Raw genomic sequence first — 22,343 nt, 5'->3', positions numbered from 1 at the left:
CCCCTGCACCGCCAGGCACGCACACCCCCAAAGGAGAACTAATGTTTATCGAGGCTCGCCTGCTGCCGGGTACTTTACATACATCATCCCACAACCACACTGCCAGGCGCGTGTTATTACCCTCATTTCGCAGACAAGGAACCTGAAGCGCAGAGATGTTCTGGAATCTCTGCCTGGGGTCATGCGGAGAGCAGAGCCAGAGGTCTCTGTTATCTTTCTGCACAGACACTCGCAGGTTCCACCTGGGCCTCACTGTCCCTGTGCCTCACCATTGTGGGTCCTTCTGCCCCGAGGGGCAAGAAGGCGGGGCCCTTGCGAGGCGGGTGGAGAGGAGCAGGTGTGTGCATCTGGCTGGCCCCAGGCCAACGTCCTTGCGGGAGAGGCGGTCTTGAGAACTGCACAGGCTGGATGAGAAAGTCCGCCTGAGACAGAGAGCCTCACACATGTGACGGCCGTGGCAGGGGCGCTCAGACAGGGGACACACGCAGAGCCGCTGGCCGCCTTTGAAACTCCTCAGAGGAGAAGATGAAGAGAAATTCCCGAGGCCAGCTGCTTTGTCCCTCCCCCCCTGGCCCTCTCTCTGCCGGCCCCCTTAGAAGTGAGAGCAGGCGGCAGAGGCCGAGGGCCTTCCCCGCGGGCACTGGAGCACACGCCGGGGCGGGTGCCAGCAGCCAAGCCGAGCTCTTCCTGGCAGCAGTTCCAGGAGCTTGGTGCTGTTAGCGCCTCTGCTTCATGGCTAGAATCACAGCTCAGACAGGTTCAGCAGCTCCCTGAGATCACACAGCCAGTACCTGGAGTCAGGTTGCACCCAGGACCCCAGCCCACGTCCCTCCCCTGCTCCTCGCTGCCTTGCTGTGCTGGTCCTTTCTTTCTAAGCCACTGCAGAAGGAGAAATATTCACGGCTAGCACTTCCATGGAGCTTACCACGGACCCAGCCTGTTCTAAGTCTGTTAACTCTTACTAAGGAACACTCCAAACCAACCCGCCTCGGGCCAGGCACCACGCAGCCCCCTTCTCAGTCTCTTAACAGCAGCAACTCCTGCAGGGGAGGAATGTGAGGCTCAGGTTCCATTTCCTGCCCAAGATCTGAAGGTGTAGAGCTAAGACAGGTGCCGGGTCTTCTGCCTCCAAGCCTGGTGGAGGAATGTCAGGAGATGTCGACATCTGGTCATTCATCAGGCAAGGATGAGGGGCTTCTGCCTGCCTGGCACAGAGCCAAAGGCATGAAGGGCAACACGAAAGGCAACATATGTCCCCCGCCCCCCACTGCGCCAGAGGGAGAGTAGGTGACCAAGGCCAAGTGAGTGCTGAAGTTTCAGGGTGGGACGGGAGGAGATAAGCAGGAGCCGGAGGGGTGTGGGGCAGCCCCTGGGAGACACAGGACACTGAACTGAATGGACACGATGAGAGAAGGGGGTGCTCCCAGCAGAGACCCCGGCGCCACTGGGTCTCCACACAGATCAGACCAGACACTGGGTGCTGGTGACGCAGCCCCATGAGTGTGTAAGCACAATCAATTAACGGGGCAAGTGTTGATAGACTCCGGTTCATGTATGTGCTTTGCAGAGAATGTGCGAGTCAGGAAGTTCCCACTGGGGAAGCTGAGACCTAGGGAATGAGCAGAGACGGCCAGGTCGGAGGTGCGAGAGGGGGATGCTGAGGGCGCGGTGTGCACCCTGGGCCGGAGGAGCTGGAAGAAGGTCGGCGTGGCCAAGGCAGTGGCAGGACACAGTGGGGACTTGCAGGCCATCTTAGGGACCTGAATTTTCTGCCAAAAGCTATGTGGAGCCCTCGAATGGTTTTTCCTGGGGAAAGGACCCGATCAGATGCACGTGTTTCAAATCTTCCCTCAGGAAGCTGGGCGGCGGGTGGCCTGGGGGAGGCCAGCTAGGAGCTGTGTGGGTGGTCATGGTGGGAGGGAGGGATGAGTCAGAGACATGTTTAGGAGGGAGAGTCGGCAGGACTGACCAGATGCTCAGCTGGCCCTGGGGGAGAGGCAGGTATTGAGGCACTTGAGGAAGGAAACCCTGGCAGAGAGAGGCTTTCTGGGGAGATGCTGTGCTCAGTGTCAGATGCTGGGTGAGACGTCCAGGGAGAGATGTCCAACAGGCAAGTTAAAGAAAAGCCTGAAGATACTAACTTAGGAGTCACTGATGTCGACGTGATAGGACAAGAGAACAGATACAGCAACAGAGGAAAGGGCTCTGAGGTCCCAGCAGCTCATAATAAGGGGAGAAAACCAGCCCAGCAGAGCACAGCCAAGAGCTTGGAGGGAGGAGGGAACCCTGGAGACCACAGTGCCACAGAAGGACCAAGTGGTCAACCGTGTCGGGCACTGCTGGATGCTACAACTGTCAGCTAGATTTAGGGATGTTGACATCTGGGGGCCTTCAGGAGGTGGGGATGGGGCAAGTGAGGGAGGGGTGAGTGGAGGGGTTCTTAGAGGAGAATAGGAGTAAAGAATGGGGACAGGGAGGAGCACGATGAGACGAGCCAGCTGCCCTGGAAGTAGGGGGATAGTGGCCCAAGAAGGCAGAGGTTGGACCTGGAATGCCAGGAAGAAAGTTCTGGGCCTCATCCCACAGGTGGTGGGCAGTCTTCTGAGGACTCTGTGTAACTCAGTCCTACCCCTGTCTCCAGCCTCCTCCCTCACCAGCTCCCTTCATAAAGGGCAGAGTGACTAGTTCACCGACGGTCTCTCTGTCTAATGCCCGCATGCCTGTGCTCACCTCCCTTCCACCTGTGCTGTCCCGACACCTGCTACCTGACAAACCCTTGCTCATCCTCCAAGACCCAGCACCAGCAGCCTCAGTGTGATTCCCAGTCCTGTCTCTGACTTATTGTGCACCTCTGAGCAAATTACTTAACCCCGGCCTCAGTTGCCTAGTCTGTAAAATGGGAATAATGAGACGTAGCTACTTATCTGGGTGGCTGTGAATGTCACTCGAGACCAAGTGCATGGAAGAGTGTCTGGTCATTGTTTGCTCTATAGATGGACAGGGTGATCTGAGAGCCACCCAGGAAATGACACCGGCCCCCAACCCGCTTCCCCCTCCCAGCAGGACAGGCTCCCCCACCTCATTCTTCCTGGCGGCTGTCTCGTTCCTGCCCGCCCGGGAAGTCAGACCCCAGCCGCCTGGGACCAGCCTCTTTGGAGAGTTACTCCAGTCCAACCGTGATTTTGGACATCTTGTCTGAGAATTGAAGGCTGATGGTGAGAAAACTGAAGTGCAGAAATTAGTTATGATGGGCATAAATTGAATTTTAATAGAGATGTACGTGGCATGGAGCCAGTGTACTCAGGCAGAGGGAAGGTAGTAATTAAAAGTTAACGAGTTTAGAAATGTCGTAATCCTCAGGGAGGGATGGGGAGGTGGGCTGGGAGGAGGAGGAGGCTGTCCTTCCCCTGACCCAAGGCGGGCTCCTCCCACTCGCGAGGATCCAGGGAAGCTCTTGAGGCTGGAGGGTCCTGTCTGCACACACCGGGCAGGCCTCCAGCGGCGGGGGCGGTGGTAGCACAGTTTGAAGGACCCTCAGACCACAGCCCCGTGGTGCCCAGGAGGAAGGCAGCCACTAGCGTGGGGCTTCTCAACCCAGGCGCTATGGACCTCAGGGGATGGGAAATTCTTTGTTGGGGATGGGGCTGTCCTGTGCATTGTAAGGTGTAGCGGCAGCCCTGACCTCTACCCACTGGATGCCAATAGATGCCCCCTCTGGATGTGACAACCAAAAATGTCTCTGGGCTTTGCCAGATGTGCCCTGGGGCCGCAGCACCCTCTGCTGAGAACAGTGTCCTACGGAGGCGCTGGCATCCCCACGACTCTCCCAGCTGGAGACAGAGCACCCTTCTGTGCCTAGGGGTCCTGCCATGCTGGGGTCAGGGCCCGGCTTGGTGTGGGCACAGACGCCTGGCATGGGAGGAGGGCGGGACAGAGCCGACTGGCCACCCTGCAGTCCCTGCTGGGGTCCCTGCAGCCCCTCTTCTTTTCATAGCAATGCAGGAGGCGGCGTTTCCTGTGGCACGGGGTTGCTTTCCTCAACGCCGCGTCTGCTCCTTGGTGGGGGACAAGCAGGGCAGGCGTAACGTCCCCATTGCACGGAGAAGTCCAGGCTCAGGGAGACCGACAGCCTGGCCTGAGACCATTCTCCCAGGAGCACAGGAGTCCCGCCCAGCTCCCGGAAATGTAAATCATTCACTCTGGCGCGCTCCGGTCAGTGCTGCTCAAGGCACAGAGGTTCCAGCCGCTGGCGGAGGAGAACACAGGGCCGCGGCCGTGGGTCCTGGTTACCCACAGCGCACTCCACCTGGTCCCTGCAGATGCCCAGAAACACCGCCTAACACGGGCCTGCAGCCCCACGCTGCCACCTGGCCCACCCACTCTGGGGCAGGGGCCTCCTGCTCCAGGACAGACTTTTTCTGACTCGGGGGGAGCAGGAGAGGCGGCAGGAGAGCCCCTGAGGGTAAGGTCCGGGCAGGTGGGGGACGATGAGCAGCACGACCGTCTGCTTGTGGCTCGGGCTGACCATGTTGCAGTAATTATGTCAATTAAGTCTAATAAGTTCAAAGTGCAAGAGGAAAGGCAAAAAAAGAAGCAGGAGTCTCTAAAACCTTGGCTGGCTCGGTTTCCATAGCAACCTGTGTCCTCGCACGCTCCGTGGTGGGTGCTGGCTTGGGGAGGAAGGGGCCCCCCACTCCCGAGGAAGGTGGAGATGGGTGGTGGGTGTCGTCTCGCTGGGCCCGAGCTAAGGACGGCAGTCAGGGGAGGGGGCCAGAGATAGCGGGGTGCAAAGGGCCTTGAGAGAGTCACACGGCCACGGAACGGCTCCGCTGACCCCTGGGCCAAGCCCCCTGTCTTACCGCTGGGACACCATGGCTCTGAGTGGAAACAACTTCCCCAGGGACAGGGCACAAGTTAAATCCAAACCCAGGCCCCCTGAGTCTCCTCCCAGTGCTGCTTGGACCCCAGCAGCATTCTGGCATGATCAGAGGCAGAGACGCCAAGCTCCAGTTTGATTTGGTGGCATTTCCTTGATCAGGCTGGGCACCCAGTGACACGGGAGGGACTCACTGTGTTGGGGTGGGGGGGCACTGCCGGGTCTGGCCCCCCCAGAACAGAGGCTCTGGCCTTACCTCTCTCTCCCCTCTGATGCCTGCTGAGTTCCCTCGGTGTCCCTACGTGTTTGCAGGATAATGCCAGGGCCTCACCGAGGGTGCGCTGGGGAGACATTTCCATGAAGTGTGGGCTCCCTCTGAAGCTGGGGCAGGTAGGGAGGTGCTGCTGTCTCAAAGGCACCCGTGTGCCCGTGCACAGCTCTGCAGGTCCATCACAGCAAGGTCTGCCGGGGCGCCCAGCGCAACCCCCGCACCTAGCCGTGCACAGGGTGCCCTCGTTGGTGTCAGCCCATCTGTTCTCACAGGGCGGCCTGGGAAGTCCACAAAGCGGCTGTCGTGCTTCCCTTTTTATAGATGCAGAAACGGAGGACCAGAGAGGTAAAGTGGCATGTCCAGGGTCACTCTGCAAATTAAGGTGGAGCTAGGGATGTGGACCCGCCACCCTGTGTGCGGAACAGTCTGGAACGCCCAGGTGTGTAGAACAGTCTGGAACGCACAGGTGTGCGCCCCCAGTCACACCCCCGCTTCTCCCCCTCATCTCCTCCAACTAGCAGCGACTGATGCATTTTCCACGGCCAATCTCGGCAGCCCCGGGACAGCGGCCGCATCATCCGCTCAGACTCCCTAGTGTGCAGCGCAGAACATGCAAATGAAGTGCTCGCTGCCGCCTTTAATGAAAGGCTCCCGAGGAAAGCTCTTCTCTGATGAACTGAGGCTATTTATTTCCACCACAAGGAAATTTAACATGCAAATTAGGACGGGTTTGATCATTCATCACCTGGAATTGACATATTTGAATGTGGCCCAAATCCCTGGTAACCAGTGCACGTGGATGGGCGTGGGGCGTGTGTGGCCTGGCCCCGGTGGGGGGGGTGGGGGAGGCCTCTATCAGAGGCACATATGTTTTTTATCGGAGATATTTCAGTGCATGGAAATGAGGTGTTCATTCTTCTCCCCACACAGCTGGGCTGGAGACCCCGGCTAGCCTTGAGAATCCCCCTCCCCTCGCCCCCTCCCAGGTCTTCCTGCGCCCCGCCTTGGCGCTCAGCCAGGGCACAGGAACTAATTAGATCTTGACTCAGCTATGCGCTCAGGCAGGCAAATGGTCTAGACAGATGCCTGGGGAGTTGGTAATGACCCTGCTTCCTGGGGGCTGCCTCTGTGCCTGCCGAGCCCCTCTCAGGCCCATTCAGGGATTTCTCAGCGTGGGAGGGCTCAGGTGTCTCTCCCCTGTGTCTTTGTCCCTGCAAGAGGAGTCTCTGCAGTGGCCCCCTTTTTCTGCTCTGATTTGTAGGGCAGCTGGGGTTTCTGGGACTCTGAACTTCCCAACTCCCAGGGTTGCCCAAGTCCCTAAGCGTGGCAGACACTCCTGGGGTTTCGGCTCTAACTGCCAGCCCCTGGGGGCTGGGAGATGCCCGAGTGTTCCCCAGCTCAGGGTGAGCAGGGAGCACAGGTGGGGGCTGGGCACTGGTGGGCGCCCAGAGGGCTGGAGGAAGAAGAGTCTGTGCTAGCTGCAGAATGGGGACAGTGGCCAGGAAAGACAGTCTCCCCAGAGGAGATGGGGCACAGGCCCTGGAGAGCAACCCAGGTCACGTCTAGAAGCTCCGACCACTGGCAGCTACTCTTGGCCTTTGACCTCAGGGAATGTACAGACCGTAAGAGCGTGCCCAGCCTGGCCCCGGCCTCTGGTCAGCTACCTGCTGCTGCATAGAAAACCACCCAACACTTGGTGACTTAAACAACTACGGCTTATTATTTCTCTGCTGGTCTCTCCTGGACTCCGTCATGAAATTCTGTTCTTCCTAAAGCCAGCACGGGCTGGGCTCAGTGGGGAAGGCCGGGGTGCTGATCTCTCTCTTTACGTGGCTTCTCTTCCTTCGTAGCGTGGTGGTCTCGGGCTGTGATCTGAGAGGGCAGGACAGACGTACACGCTGCGAGGCCCTTGAGCCCGGGATTTGGAGTGGTCCACCACCTTCTGTTGGTGAAAGCAAGTCACAAAGCCAGCCCGATTCCGGGAGGAGGGAAATGGACTCCACATCCTGACCGAGTCACTGCAGAACCTCGGGCCCCGTCAGTCCCCCGCCTCCACTCAGATCTGGCCTGCGCCAGCAGCCTGCACAGATTCCCTTTTGCAGACAACGGGTTCCCCCGGCTTCATTAGCGCAGCTCTGGTCTGATTCTCCCATCAAGTGTCTCTGAAGTCACCTGCAAGGGTGGCTGCGGAAAGCCCAGAGGGAAAGGGCAGGGTTAGAGCCGAGTCGTGCAGGGCGAGGACCAGAAAGGTCGGAGCTGGGAGGATGACTCTGGGCCTGGCTGCCCAGGATCTGAGCAGATGTTCAGAAGCTCTGGGACCTGGGCTCCCAGCAGCCACTGTCACAGCTCCTGACACCTGGTGCTGAAGGTCCCCAGGCTGGCTAGATGAGTGGGCATTGGGCCAGTGTCAGGAGGCTGTTAGGGGGGCTGAGGGCAATGCTCCCTTCTTCCAGGACAGATGAGTAAGCAAATATTAATAACTAATAATAGCAGCGGCAGCTGGCTCTCGTAGAGTGCTTATTACAGCCTATGCCAGGCACACTACATGTATTATCTCACTTAATCCTCACAGACCTTCAGGTAGAGGCTATAGCAGGGCGGTTAAGAGCACAAAATCCAGAGGCAACGTACTGGGGTTCTGACACTCACTGGCTGTGTGATCGTGGGCAAGTGCCTTAACAGCTCTGTGCCTTGGTTTCCTTATTTTCTCCTGCCAAATTTGGATATAATTAATTCTGACCTCAGAGGGTAATTAATGAGGAGTAAATGCATCATCACTTGTAAAGCACTTAGAACAGTGCTTGCTTGGCCCGGATTCGTAGCTATTGTTATTGCCTCTGTTTTATAGATGAGGAAATAGAAGTGCAGAGACATTAGGCAACTTGCCCAAGGTCACACAGCAAGAGAAATACATAATCAAAATCTTTTTTCTCCACCTGCACCCACCAACTCTCCGAGGAGAGCTCCTTTGGCAGAGCAAGGTGGGGTGGTTTGACTTGGGACCCCTTCGTGCTGTGTGTTAGCGGGGTGCTCTCCAGCCGTGCAGGCGGTCGGCCCGCCCAGGCTTGGCGAACACCCGCCGTGTGTTAGGCAAAGTGTCAGGTACCGACGGTGCCACGAGAACATGCAGAGCTCGCAGCCGCACTAGGAGGTGAGACAGGCCGCTGGAAAAGTCAGGACACAACCGGAGGGAGCAGGGAAGCTCCCTGGGGTGGTGAGAGAATGTGCAGTTCTCACACGCTGGTTCTCAGGAGCAGAGGAAGGCCCAGGACTGCATTGCAGCAGGTCCACTGTGAACTGATCAAAACCTGGGCCACATGGCAGGCTCTCATGACACAATTAAATTCATTCTGTGTATAAAACCGTCTTACATATTCTTTTGATGTTAAAAAATGTTTTTTAAAAAGATGATGAAATGTGCATGACAGATTTTTTGGTTTTGTTGTTTTACGTCTTTGTTGGCCAGATTAAAGTTAGCAACCCTCCCTACGTTGGCATGGATGTAGATGTTGTAGGCACAGACACAGGTATAGATACAGGTCCCAGAGAGAACTCACCACGCCTGAAGCTTTGCCGCAGGTAGGGAGGGTCAACGCTGACCTTGAGCCAAGTCTGCCCGGGACAGGGAATGGGCATCTCATTGCCCACCTCCCACCCGGCCAGGGCTGCCAGCAGCAGGCACTGCAGGGGGTCGAGGGAGGCCTCTGCCCAGCTGCCCTCGACCTGCCAGGCAAGTTGCAGGGAGCCTCCGGGAGCCTGTGGTTCATCCTCCAGCCTTATCAACATTCATTAAGCCCGAAACACCTGGCCTAGGGAAATCAGAGGCCTGTTGCAAACCAGAGAGTGAGACTCAGCTGGGTGGGAAGCTCAGGCCGCTGGGCAGAGCTTGGCAGAGTTCATACCATCACAGCTAAGTGCCCACCTGGGACTGCCCCTCTAAGTTAATGCTTCCAGTGCACCGTTAGTACCCAGAGCCTAACACGGAGCCAGGCACACTGTGGACGCTGCACTCCAGTGATGATTGCGTGATTAATAACAACAGGAAACTACATAAGAACGCATTGCTTGAGTGCTTGCTGAAGTCGGGCACCACGCTAAGCACTTTGCAGTCAGTTCTGCTATAATGAGATACACACATTCCTAAAAATCACCACGCTATGCAAAATCATGGCGTAAAAACCACAGGGCTTATGGGGGAAATGGGTTGAGGGGAACAGCACTCAAAAACTTCATTAGTGATACGTTAAAAAAGAGAGGAACCTAATAAAGACGATTGCACATTTTACACGTTAAACGGTTAAGACGCATAAATACAATACACAGCTCGTGAGTTCTTGTTAAGTGGTAGAAGGAAGGTTGTTTGAAATTGCAAAGGAAGTTCTAACACCAGGTGAGGGTGGGTAACACGTGCAGTGAACTGAGGACCCTGGAGACGTGTGCGTTTTTTGCGTAACTCTGCCTCCCGGTTCAGCTGGGTGCAGTTTCTGAATTTACTCATGTTTCTTGCCGGCAAAATCGGGCACAGCAAATGCAAACTTCACATATGCTCACGTTCTCCAATATATCATTTGCACTGGAACAAATGCATGTTTTCAAAACAAGTGTTGTAGTAAGGTGCCTGAGCTGTGTTTTCCGTAAGGCAGCCACCCTACTGTCGCGCATCACGCAGACGGAGTGGCTGAGGTTTAACGAGGTTCCTTCCCTTGTCTGAGGCCCCGTGCTCAGGGGGTGTCTGAGCTGAAACTGGAGCAGGGGGCTGTCTGACTGACTCTTCGGGGCTATGATCAGCTCTTCATCAGACTGTGATGGGAGTCATCTCACAGATGGGGAAACTGAGGATGGCGAGGCAGCACCCTGCCCTGCCACCACCTGGAACCGTTTCCCGTCTGACACCCTCATTCCAGCCTCCCTGTCTTCACTCCCACTCGCCTGCTGCTCCGCCGCTCACAGGCCCTGCACACGCCGCAAACTTCGGTGTGTGATACGTCACCCGGGGACGTCTTAAATGCAGGTTCTGACCAGCAGGTCTGGGGCAGGGCCTGAGATTCTGCATTTTTCTGACCCACTCCTGGGTGACACTCAGGCCCCTGGTCCCCACACCACGCTGCGAGCGGCAAGGCTGTGGAAAGCCCCCCGGCCGTCAGCTCCCTGCTGGCTGGACTTGCTGCCCCGGACGGTGGACCCGGCCATCTGCATCTGAGCCTCCCTTTGCCGGTGCCTTTGGCCCCCTGGCATTGGGGCCCCTCTGTCACGGTTTCCTAGAAGGACCCCAGCCTCAGGTCAGCCCAGCTTTGAACCCACGTCCCTCCTTCTGTGAGGCTCTTGAGCCCTGCTGCAAAAAACCAGCCACCTGTGTCGACGGCCCCTGTACAGAGTCGAGGTACTGACCTCACCTGGCCTGTGCGTGGTTTCCCCAGTCTGTCACTCGTTCCCTGCAGCCGTGGTTTGGAACCTCCAGCCCCCCAGCCCTGCCCTCACTGCCCCCTTCCCAGACGAACTGGAAGCCATTGTAAGGAACTCCTCCTCCCACTTCCTGCCACCCTGCCCGGTGAGCCATGCCCCCCAGGCCTCCCCTCCCACCAGGGACAGTCGCCCGTCCTGGCACAGGTCCCCAGCCCTCAAGAGCTGGCTCCATCGCTGGCCCGTCTCTTGACTTCTTCTACCAGCTCCCCTCCTCCAACATCTCAACGTGCCCCAGTCTCGCATCTGTGAAACCCAAAGTCCCTCCTACCGACCTCCCTCTGCCCCACGTTCCTGCTCTAGCCATGAACCATTCTTTTCTGTTTAGCCCAAGACCTTGCATTCTCCACCCGCCCTCCCCCTCCTCTCCTCAGCCAGCGGTGTCCCCTGAAACTGCCCCACCCCAGGCCATCAGGTGCCCCCTCGTGCCAGCATCGGTGGCACCCTTCCCCCTCCCCCGGCCCCTTGGCACACTCTCAGCCCCACCCTCTCTGCCCAGGTCTGTGGCAAAGACCGATCGGCCTCCAGCTCTTTGGCCTCTGATGGCGGCAATCCCTGCAGGCGGAGTGGGCTCTGTGCAAGTGTGAACCTGGCCATCTCCCCTGGGGCTGGCAAGCGTCCTCTGGGAGGGGCAGGTGGCGAGTGTGCCGGCCTCACACCGTCCCATCCACTCAGCTGTCCAGCTCTGCCCTCCCGGCACGAGGGCAGCCGCAGATGGCGCGCCAGCCAGCGGGCGTGGCTGTGTTCCAGGAGAACTGTATGGATGCCAGAATTTGAATTTCGTGTAATTTTCACCTGTCATGAAACGTTACTCTTCTTTGGATTTTGCTCAACAATTTAAAAATGTAAAAACTATTCTTGGTACACCTGTTGTAAAGATGTGGCCCGTGGGCTGTAGTTTACCAACCTCTGTTTTATATCCCTGCGTAATACCCTCAGCCTGTTCCTGCCTTCCTAGGAGAAAGCCCAAGCTCCTTAGCCTGGCCCCCAAAGCCCCGTGGGGACTGGCCGGGCCATGGGTCCCGTCTCTCCCCTGGCCAGGCTCCTTCTCTGGCCAGCACCACACTCAAGGTCCCCGAAATCTCTCTCTCTCTGACATCCACTGTCATGCCCAGCACTCCTCATCCGCCCTTGCCTTCCCCTCAGGACCTACCTTGGACAGCACTTCGTCCCCAAAGCCTGCCCACTCCCCCAGCACCTGTGCTTACCTGACCCCTGCCACCCTCCCTGCGCAAGTGCACCCCCAAGTCCCACCCGCCCCCAGTCTCCCAGCCACGCCGGGGTCCCAGCCTTAGCCTGAGAACGTTCTTTGTGGTCCCGCCGCAGTTAGGCGCTTGGTTCCTTGAGGCCTGATTTCCACGCAGCCTCTTCATTGGCCTATTTTGATTTGGGTTTCTTTCTGATCCACCTGGGCATAAAAAGAATCATAAAGTATTTCAGTGGGTGCCAGGAGCCGGGGACACAGGCGCCCCCCCTGTGCCCTGGAGTGAGCCGGAGGGCGTGGGAGAAATCCTAGCGCGTGATTATAACCCGAGTAAGAGGAGATGCTCTTCTCGTTGTGTTTTTCTGTTTTCTTGGGGATTGTTTGGTTGTGGGTTTTTTTTTTAAATAATAACCACACCACCCCACTCAAATCTCAGGATCTCGCTCAGTCGTCTACACTGACACCTGAGCCTTAACCCCTCGCACGCTGGACGGGGTGTGTCTTCCCTGCTCCTCATTCCTTTCTGCCCCTGGTAATAGCGTGCTCCGTCCTGCGTTGCTGCTCACTTTGCAGGGTGACCCACGCTCCCTTCTCTCATCCCAACCAGGCAGCGGTTCCCTCCGAGGGGCTCAGACACGGCTCCCAGGGCCAGGCAAGGTCCAGGCAGCTCCCTGGAGGAGTTGCTCTCTGGGGAGCGAGGCAGAAACAAGCAGAGGGGAAGACCTACCCCGGAGCGGTCCCAAGGGCCCCAGGACAGGTCAGGGGGGCCAGCGTGGGGTAAGGACACTCACGGGCCTGAAATGGAATCTTGCTTTGCTGCCTGGTAGCTGGGTGACCTTGGGCAACAAGTGCGACCTCTCTGAGCCCAGGTCCCCTGGTTATAAAATGGGGAGGAGTCCCTGCCCCCCGCAGTTACATGGGAGTAAACCAGATCATGTATGTCAGGTGTCTGGCCCAGAACCTGAGGCTGCTGTGGTGGTTGCTACGGGAGGAGGGTCCTGCCCTGCCTCTTTTCCACGAGGAGCGAGCGCTCTCTCGGCCTCCCAGCCCTGCCCTGCCCTCCTCTCACCCCGCTGCCCACGCAGCTCCCTCCCCTGCTGTCTCAGCCAGCCAGACCTCTGTGGGCATCGCTGGGCTGATGGATAACAGTTTAATGAAGTCCTTGTCCTTGTTCATTGAGAGCAGTTAATTGGCCCGAAGGTCACAGGGCCGACAGACACCCTCCTCCAGCCAACCCAAGCCAGGGCTGTCACAGTCAGCGGCCCCCGGCTCGATAGCACGGCCAGCCAGCCCTCACATTGACCACGGGGCCTGGATCAATGAGAGCACCGGGGGCTCTTCTGGCAAAGCGGGAGGCTCAGGGGTGGCAGGAGGCCCTGAGGCATCTCCTCCACTTCCGTCCGGAGCTGACCACCCTGCAGCAGGCGGTCACGCAAGCCCACCGCTGTGTCTCCCCTGAGCAGCTTTCAGGCACGTCTGCATCCAGCCGGCTCAGCCCTGCTACTGCCGGCTTCTCCAGGGTTGCAGAGAGTGCCTGGTGCCCACCGCACCCCACTCCACCCCCACCCCACTCCACCACCCCCTCCACCCCCCCCCCTCTTCCTCAGCGTCAGCGAGAGTTTCCCGGCTCCACTGCTGACCGGAGTCCACTGGGCCGTGTTCGTTTCCTACGGCTGCTGTAACAAAGTACCACACGGTTAGTGACTTAAACAATGCAAACAGTTCTCTTAGAGTCCTAAAGGTCGGAAGTCCTAAAGTTAAGGTGTCGCAGGACTGCATTTCTTCTGGAAACTCCAGGCAAGAGCCATCTCCTTGTCTTCTTCAGCGTCTAGACGCCACCTGCATCCCTTGGCTTGTGGCCCCCTCCTGTCTCCCTCTTGAAAAGCCCCTGCGATTACCTTGAGCCCACCTGGTTAGTCCAGAATCATCTCCCATCTCGAGATCCTTATTCACGGCTGCAGAATCGCTGTCACCTTGCGCATTAGTTTCCCGTTGCTGCCGTCACAAAGTACCACAAACAGGGGTGCAGCAGAAAGCTATTCTCCCACGGTTCACAAGGCCAAAGGCCTGAAATCGAGGTGTCGGGAGGGCGATGCCCCTCCGAAGCTCTGGGGGAAGGTCTGTTCCAGGCCTGTCTCCCGGCTTCTGGGGTAGCTGGCCAGCCTTGGCGCTCCTGGGCTTGGAGACACGTCATGCCAGTCTCTGCCTCTGTCATCCCATGGCCTCTCCCTGTGTCTCTGTGTCTCTTCTTATAAGGACATCGGTCTTACTGGACTAAGGCGCCTGTGAATGACCTCATCTTAACTTGGTCACGTCTGCTAAGACCCTATTTCCAACAAGGTCGCATTCACAGGTACCAGGTGTCAGGACTTCAGCATATCTCTTTGGGGACACAGTTCCACCCGTAACACCCTGTAAGGTGACACACTCACAGGCTTTGGGGGTTAGGTCGCGGACATCTCTCAGGGGCATCATTTGGCTGTCCACACTGGCTGTTTCACCCGCTCGTCTAGAAGGTGTTCGCTGGGCAAGCATTGCTCTAGTGTGGTGTGGGGGTGTAGGGTAGTGTACAGACACGGCCTCGGGCACACACGTGCAAGTAAATAAGACATTAAATTAAATTGTGAGGAATGCACCAGGTCGTGCAGGAGAGGATGATGGGGGACCCCGGGGGGATTCGAGACAGGCTCCTGGAGGAGACATCTTGGCTGACAGCGGAGAGGGAGCCTGTGGGCTGAGGGGCAGCACGTAGAGAGGTGAGGAGCAGCTTGTCTCCGTCAGAAACTACCAGAAGTTTGGCAGAGCCAAGGGTGAGGTGACTGGGGGCTCTGCACTTCCCAGAGGTGGGGTGTTCGTGGGCCCCCGATGCCCGGCCGGGTCCCTGCCTGCATCAGGGACCCGAGCGAGTCCTGGCTGCCCCCTGACCCTCCCTTCCTCATCGGTATCTCAACGGTGGTCCCAACGTTCTCAAAGGTCAGCCCCCGCATGCCTGTGAGTTGAGGCACGAATAGATGACTGGAAAGAGCCTGATGTCTTTGACTAGCGTCACTTATCCCCCGTGTTCTGTAGTCAGTGCATTAGCCGGAGTTCTCTGGAGAAGCAGAGCCCACAGGAGTGTGTGTGTGTGTGTGTGTGTGTGCAGTTTATCACGGGACTTCCTGTGGTTATGATGTAGTCCAAATAGTCTCATGAAGTACCGTCGTCAAGCTGGGGACCCAGGACAGCCAGGGGTGTAATTCAGTGTGAGCCAAAGGCCTGAGAAGGAGGGAGGCCACCCGTGTAATTCCCCGAGTCCAAAGGCCCGAGAACTAGGAGCTCCAGCGTCCAAGGGCAGGAGAAGATGGACGTCCCATCGAAGACAGAGCAGATTCCTCCTCCCTCCACCTTTTTGTTCTCTCCGAGCCCTCGGTGGGTGGGACGGTGCTCGCATTGGTGGGTGATCTTTGCTCCATCCACAGAGCAGGTGCTCATCTCTTCTGGAAACACCTGCACAGACACACCCAGAAATACTCCTTTACTGGCTGTCTGGGCACCCTGAGCCCAATCAGCGCAGTCAGAGTCCCGGGTCCCTCCCACCTGTCCACTGCAGGGACCACCCTGCACCCTGCAGTCCTCTAGGCACTGGGGGGATCCCACTGTGCCCAAGTCCCCGCACCTCCGATGGCCACTGTGTCCTTTACTGTCCAAGTGTCCATATCCTCTGTGAGGGGACAAGTCCAGGGCCCGCCCCAGCCTTCCAAGGATTCTGGAAAACTGTGCTTACCTTGCCCGGGCTCACCTGCCAGCTCCCCAGTGCCCTGCTCCGGAGCCAGTTCCAGATCTTCCCTGGACCCCTCCCCTCTCGAGGCTGCCACCCCCTCCCGGCCAGGCGCAGAGCATCCTTCCCCAAGCATCATCCGCAGAAGCCAGAAGCCGGTTGTGCCTGTCACAGACTCTCACCAAAGATGTGGGAGGGGAATTACAGCACAGGACGGAAACCGCTTAAAATAGAAGAGCAGAAATCACTGCTCCCGCCTTGCCCTGCCAGTCCTCACCGCAGGGTGTCTCCTGAGTGCTCCTCCCGGCAGGCTGATGCCACTCCGCAGGCTCCCCTGCTTCCTGTGCACGAGGGCTTCCACCTCCCCGCTCTCTCTGCCTGTCTCTGTGTCTCTCTCTGTCTCCCTCTCTCTTTCCCTCTCCCTGTCTCTGTCTGTCTGTGTCTCTCTCATTCTCGTTCTCACCCCCGGGAGTTCAGCAGGATCCTTGGGGCTGCTGCCGGAGGGAGTGCAGCATCCCGGTGACGTTATACCGGCAGCTTGGCTTTCAGCGCCTCCCATCCCTGAGCCCCTGTCCATAATCAGAAGACCCGCTGCGGGCCTGGCCTGAGCCATCCAGCTCCTTCTCCCTGGGCCGCTGCTGTTACCAGACTGGCTGCTACTTGGCAATAGCTTTTGATTAACGTGGCCCAGATCAAATCCTCAGGCCCTGCTCAGAAATACTTGTTTCTCTCCGTCATCAACAGTCTCTCCCTGCGAAGGCGGGAGAGGGTAGACAGCCATACTGCCCTTCCTCAAAGCGAACCCCAGGAATAAGAGACCCCAAACCATCAGGCACGTATCCAGTTGATGTTCATGCTCTCTACGTGCTAGAATGTCCCAACATGCTAGGTACTTATTAGCTGTGTGGCCTCGGGTAAGTTACTTACTCTCTCTGGGCCCCAGTTTTGTCATCTGTAAACTGAGGTTTCATTTTGTATTTTTTTAAGAGACAGGGTTTCGGTCTGTCACCAGGCTGGAGTGCAGTGGCACAATCATAGCTCTCTGCAACCTCAAACTCCTGGGCTCAAGCGATCCTCCTGCCTCAGCTTCCCAAGTAGCTGGAACTACAGGTGCCTGCCACCACACCCAGCTAACTTTTTAATTTTTTGTAGAGACAAAGTCTTGCTATGTTGTCCAGGCTGGTCTCGAACTCCTGTTCTCAAGTGATCCTCCCACCTTGGCCTCCCAAAGTGCTGGGATTACAGGCGTGAGCCACCACACCTTAAACTGAGGTTTATATTAGCACTGCCTCCTACAGTATTGTGAAGATTAAATGAGTTGATATATGTTACAGCCCTTAGAGCAGTGATATTTCTTATAATAACAATAATAGTTATTATCATGTTAATGGCAGAGTGATACATTATTATTATCTATCACCTGGCACATATTCTTTTCCCTTTTAATCACCCTGGACAGAGTTTTGCCTTCTTTCCTAAAGAATCTTTGCAAAGGCAGACCCACAGCGTGGAGTCAGTCTATTTCTAGCAGGCCACCAGCCTCGTGGCCAGTTCTTTGAGCACCGCCTGTGTCTCCCTACCGCGGGAACAGGCTCGGTGTGTGCTCACAAGTGTCTGCGGACACACACGCGTGCACGCATGGGTATGCACATGCCTGGGCACTGCTGCCTCTCTCCTGCCTGTTGCCCAAAAGCCCATGGGAAGTGGGAAGGAAACCTGGGTCTTCTAATTCAGTTGCCCACTGCTTTCCCTGGAACTTGTGTCAGCCTTGGCCGTCTGCAGTGACATCTGCAGGCGGCAGACACAGAGAGTTTCTGCTGACCCCCAGCAGACATGGTGACCCAGCTGCCTGCTCTCCCTGACCACATTTACTCAAGGAGAGAAGATCTAGTGGGAGCATGTGTGTGCACAAGTGCATGTTCATGTGGGTATGTGTACGCACATGTGTGCAGGAGTGTGCATATGTGTGCATTTGCACAGGCAGGTTGCATGAGTGTGCATGTGTGTGCATAGCAATGTGTGCATGAACATGCATGTGCACATGGGTAGGAGTGCATGCGTGTGCTCTGTGTGTGTACACAAGTGTGCACGTGTGCACATATGCACTCACCCCTCCTGTGTGTTAGCATCGCCACGTGCATCTCCAGGCGTCTGATTTATTAACGAGGACAATACAAGGAGAGTGTGCCTATTATTTCTGGTGTCCGCATCAGCTCCTGACAGCTTCGTGGAATTGAAATATCTTATTTAATGCGAGTAAGAATCATTTTAAATATCAACTGTGACACTCAAGGACTCGAACCAAAAAGGGCATTGTGTGTTTCCCCGTGTGGTGGAGAAGATGCCACATTTGTTAGGCAGTTATTTTCTCCCCTGCTCTTCTCTTGTCTCTAAAAATGCAATTATCTGTCCTGGCTCTTCCTCCCACGGTCGCCTTGTGCCCTCCACCCAAGCCCATCTCGTCATCTCGGAAGAGTGGACAGAGGCTCAGTGTCCTGCCGGATTAAAATCAGGACACTCTGTGCCTGGGATAGCAAGAACGGGTGCAGGTTCTTGTCGTGTCTTCTGCGCCTCCCTCTTTCTGCCCCGGCCCCAAGCCAGCCCCTAAGGCCCTCTCTGCACCGCCTGCTCCTTTTGACCACATAATGGGGAGAAAGCAAAGCTCCATCCATCCAGAAGATCTTTCCATACTCTGCAGCTGTCAAAAAGCCCAAGGAAGCTCTATGTGCTGCTATGGAAAGATCTCCAAGATATACTGTCACCTGCACAAAGCAAGGAGCAGAACGGTGCGTCCAGGAGGCCGTGTGTCTGTTGTTTATAAAAGGGAAGGGTTATAAATTTGGATTTGCTGGCATTTACATAAAAAAAATTTGAAAAGATACTCAGGAAACTATTAACAATGGTTTCCTGCCTCTGTGTGCTGGGGCGTCAGAGATGACAGGGCAGCTAGACAACAAGATCTTTGCTCGGTAGTTTTTCTTTTATTCTTTGAATTTTGAATCATGCGAATATAGTTGCTGTAATAAATAATAAATTAATAAGTAAGCAGTCCTTTGCGGGGACCCGGGGTAGGTGGATCCAGGTGTGCGCCAGCTCCCAGAGGCCACACCCCCATGGCTCTTGCTCATTGGGTGGAGGATGAGGTTGCAGTCGCCCGAAAGAGGCTCTGCTGTGCACCAGCACTGCTCCTCAGCCTGGAGCAGCCCGGCTCGGGCCTGTGCACCTTGCGGAGGCAAACAAGGTGGCCGGGAGGTTAGAGGATGGAAGCTGAGGAATATGCCAGGCAAGGGACTCTGTGGTCACCTGGTGCTTGGCATGGAGCCCTACTCAAGGGCGAGGGCTCCTGCCACACCCTCTTTGTCCTCCTCTCTGAGCCTACCTACCTCATTCCAATACCTTTGCTCCCCAGTTTGTCCCCTCATTTGACAAGTGTCTGTACAGCACCTGCCACATGCCAGGCATTTATATCCAAGGCCTCTTGGGGCACTCACATCAGAGTTGGCCGTCATTATCCCCATTTTACAGATGGGGAAACTGAGGCTTGCAAGGTTCCATAACTCTCCCGGGCCATACTCCTAAGAAAGAGCAGAAGTGAAAGTCAAGGCCAAATCTCCCGGACGTGGAAGTCTTGGCGCTTTCTCCAAAGCCATGTTTCCTCGTGGGTGGATGAGGTGTGGGCCGTGCTGCACGGGTCCTCCGTCCTCCAGAAGCCACTTCACCCACCCTCCCTGACGGGGCTGGACTCAGCCAGTTCCCCGCTGGGCTGGCAGCCACGGGTGGGAGGGGCGGGCAGAGCTGCGGGCTGAGTGTGTCCTGGCGGTCCAGGAGGGAGCAGGATGGAGATAATGAGTGCTGTTACTGTCATTATCAGGGATGCTTACAGAGCGCTGGATGTGCAAACCGAGATGCTGGCCAAATGCCTCTTCCACCCGCCTGGGAGGCGGAGAGACAAGAGCTGCAATTTGGGTGGAGTGAAGTGGGCTTCCCTGGTAGGAAAGGCAGTGGGCGGAACTGTTACTTTAAATAATGTTGCCTACAAGCCAGAAATAGGTCTTCCAGGCAGGGAGCACCGAGAGGCAGCCCAGGGAGCAGGTGGCAGGAGGAGCGAGAGAGGCCCGGCCAGGGGGCACCTGTTCTCAACCACAGCGGGGGACAGAACGGAGGCCTCCCAGCCGCCGGCCTTCCTCATGGCCCTGGTTGGAGCCTGGGGGTTCCTGGCTGAAACAAATGGACATAGAGACTTCTGCAGAAATTGACTTTTATTAAAGTTTAAATTTCACCACACTTCACTGACATCAGCAAACAAATCCAGATCCAATGAGTCCCTGGTGCCTTTTTTTTATAATGTACACTTAAATTATATGCACAAAGTGCATTTTTTTATTTTATTTTTAAAATAAAAGCAATATATGCATACGATAAAGAAAATTCTAATGGCACAGACAGACGTAAAATCAAAAAGTAGCAGTTTCCCTCCATCCCCATCCTGGGTACCTCTCCCCAAAGAGAGATAACACATGCTAGAATACCCATCTCGGAAAATTTTTATGCACATACCAGGGTGTTTGTGTGATTATGCATGTGTGTTTGCACATGTGTATTTATATACACACACAGAGAAATATATTAATATTTCAATTTACCCAAATGGTATCACACAATCATATCATAACACTATTCTTTGATTTTTTTTTTTTTTGGCAACAAACTTAAATTATTTTTATTGGTTCAACTTGCATGATCCAAAACATTAAACTAAGGGTTTGGTAGCCTGTATCAATAAACAGCAGTGGATAAGAATACATTATCATTCTTGTCCCTAACGGTCAACTCTGATATTGTTTAGCATCTTGCTACCTCATGTTTTTATTCACAAAACTCCCCTCTGCTCCCAAGCTTTGATTTCTTTTCCAAGCTCTGTGTATCTCTGAGACCTTCCTCCTCCGTCCTATACAGGTGTTCTCCATTCATTCCGTGGCTGTGGCATCATTTATTGATCCAATTCCATTTTGATGGACGTTTAGATTGCTTCCAGTTTTTGTCTATCTCTGCAATTAGAAGCAATGCTACAGTGAACATCCCTGTATGTATTTTTTGGCACATAGTTGCAAGTACGCCTAAAAGGCCGGCTCCCAGGAGGGCCGCCTCTGAGTCACAGAGCTTGCATATTCCAATTTCGATAGATTTTGTCCCAAAGGCTGGACCCATTCACAGTACCACCAACAAACCTTCCCTTCCCCCTCCCTCTTGCCAGCACTGGATTTGACCATACCTGAAACTCTTTGACACTGTGATAGGCAGACCTCATCTTGTTGTTTTGGTCTTAGTTTCTTTTGTTATGGCAGACGTTGAACATCTTCCCGTGACTTTATCAGCCAATTCTATTTATTTTCCTCTCTCCGGTGCTTTTTAGTAATATCTGATTCCATTTCCAAAGGTAGCAGGCTTTTCCCACCCCACTCTCCTTCCAAATCCTCTCTTGGGTCGCCCCATTGCTTTAGAGACCCAGACAGTTTCCCCAGAGCGGCCTCCCCTCGGGAGAGACAGGGCGGCCGGCAGGAGGCAGCGCCGCGGAGGGGGTGAGGCTGAGATGAAACAGGTGCAGAGATTTGCCGGGGCTCGGGCACTCACTGTGTCCCCCATCATCATGCTGTGCTCAGTAGCAAAAGACAGATAAGAGCTGCAGCTGGTGGCAGAGATAAGAGGCTCTGGCATCCAGAAGATTCTGGGTGATGGGGCAGAGCCAGAGTCAGGCCTGTGCAGCCCAGGACGGACGCTGGGGCCCTTTGGGCTGTGATCTCAGTGTGGAACCGCTTCACGGCCAGGCTGGAGTGAGAAAGGCTCTGGGGGACCCTGGCCCTGCCTCGTACTACGTGGGAAGCTGCACGTCAATGACAAGATATTTCTGGAGCTTACCTTGCCCACCTCTAATGAAAGTACCTCTTCTGTGGGGTCAGTGTGGAGATTAAGTCATAGGCTCTCAGAAGCTGACCCAGGACAGTCTGCAGCCGTCCACATGAAATGAGAAAATCGGACTAAGGCAGTGGGCTTTGCATAAAATTTGTTTAAAAATTTGCCAAAATTGCCTTTATGCTGAGATTAGGTTTCTGTTTTGTTATCTCAGAAATGTCCTTTCAAAATAAAATGCTGACCACTTCTATTTATTTTTCTCTTTCTTGCACTTTTTAATATGATCCTTTGTGTGCGTGTGTGTGTTTTGTTGCATGATGGTCTGTTTGCTTTCTGGTTGGCTGGTTTTAATAATCTTGGCAAAGGAAAAAGTTGAGAGTCTTGTGTCGCCATTTTTTTAAGTGTTACTGGTCCATGGTATCCAATATCTGGAAATTTCTGTGCGGAGAGAAGACATGTTGGAAAAGGACTGTAGTGTCTGATGCAGAGATGGTGCTCAGAAAGGGAGAGTTGTCGTTTCTGCATTGGGAAGATGATGATGATGATGGTGATGATGGTTAGGCCCTGGCCAGAGCTCGTGTAAGACAAAACTGGCAACTCCTGGGGATAAGGCTGCCCCATGCCAGGGTCGGTATGTTGTTGGCATATCCCAGGGGCAGGCGGCAATGAACTTGTCCACCAAGTCAGTTGGGCAAACCCCAGGATGCCCAAGGACTGGAGAGAGGTATCCCAGGCACCCAAACCCCTTGTTCCTCTGAGGGCCCTGCTGGACTCTTGCCCAGGGACGGGAAAGGTGACCGCTGAGGGAGAACCAGGGGACTCGCCCCTGGCCCCCAGGGCCTCTACCCAGACCCTCCTCTCACTG

The 22,343-nt window shown here is 55.6% G+C and overlaps 1 protein-coding gene across 1 annotated transcript in view; it reads left to right on the top strand.

Annotated features, from left to right (window-relative positions):
• SDK2 (sidekick cell adhesion molecule 2) overlaps positions 1–22,343 on the top strand; it is a 236,487-nt gene that overhangs the window by 113,439 nt on the left and 100,705 nt on the right. The window lies entirely within an intron of this gene.

The sequence above is a fragment of the Eulemur rufifrons genome, chromosome 9, assembly GCF_041146395.1.
Source record: "Eulemur rufifrons isolate Redbay chromosome 9, OSU_ERuf_1, whole genome shotgun sequence".
In the NCBI taxonomy this organism is placed as follows: Eukaryota; Metazoa; Chordata; class Mammalia; order Primates; family Lemuridae; genus Eulemur; species Eulemur rufifrons.
Note: the sequence above shows the minus strand (reverse complement) of the source record. Positions and strands in the feature narration are given on the sequence as shown.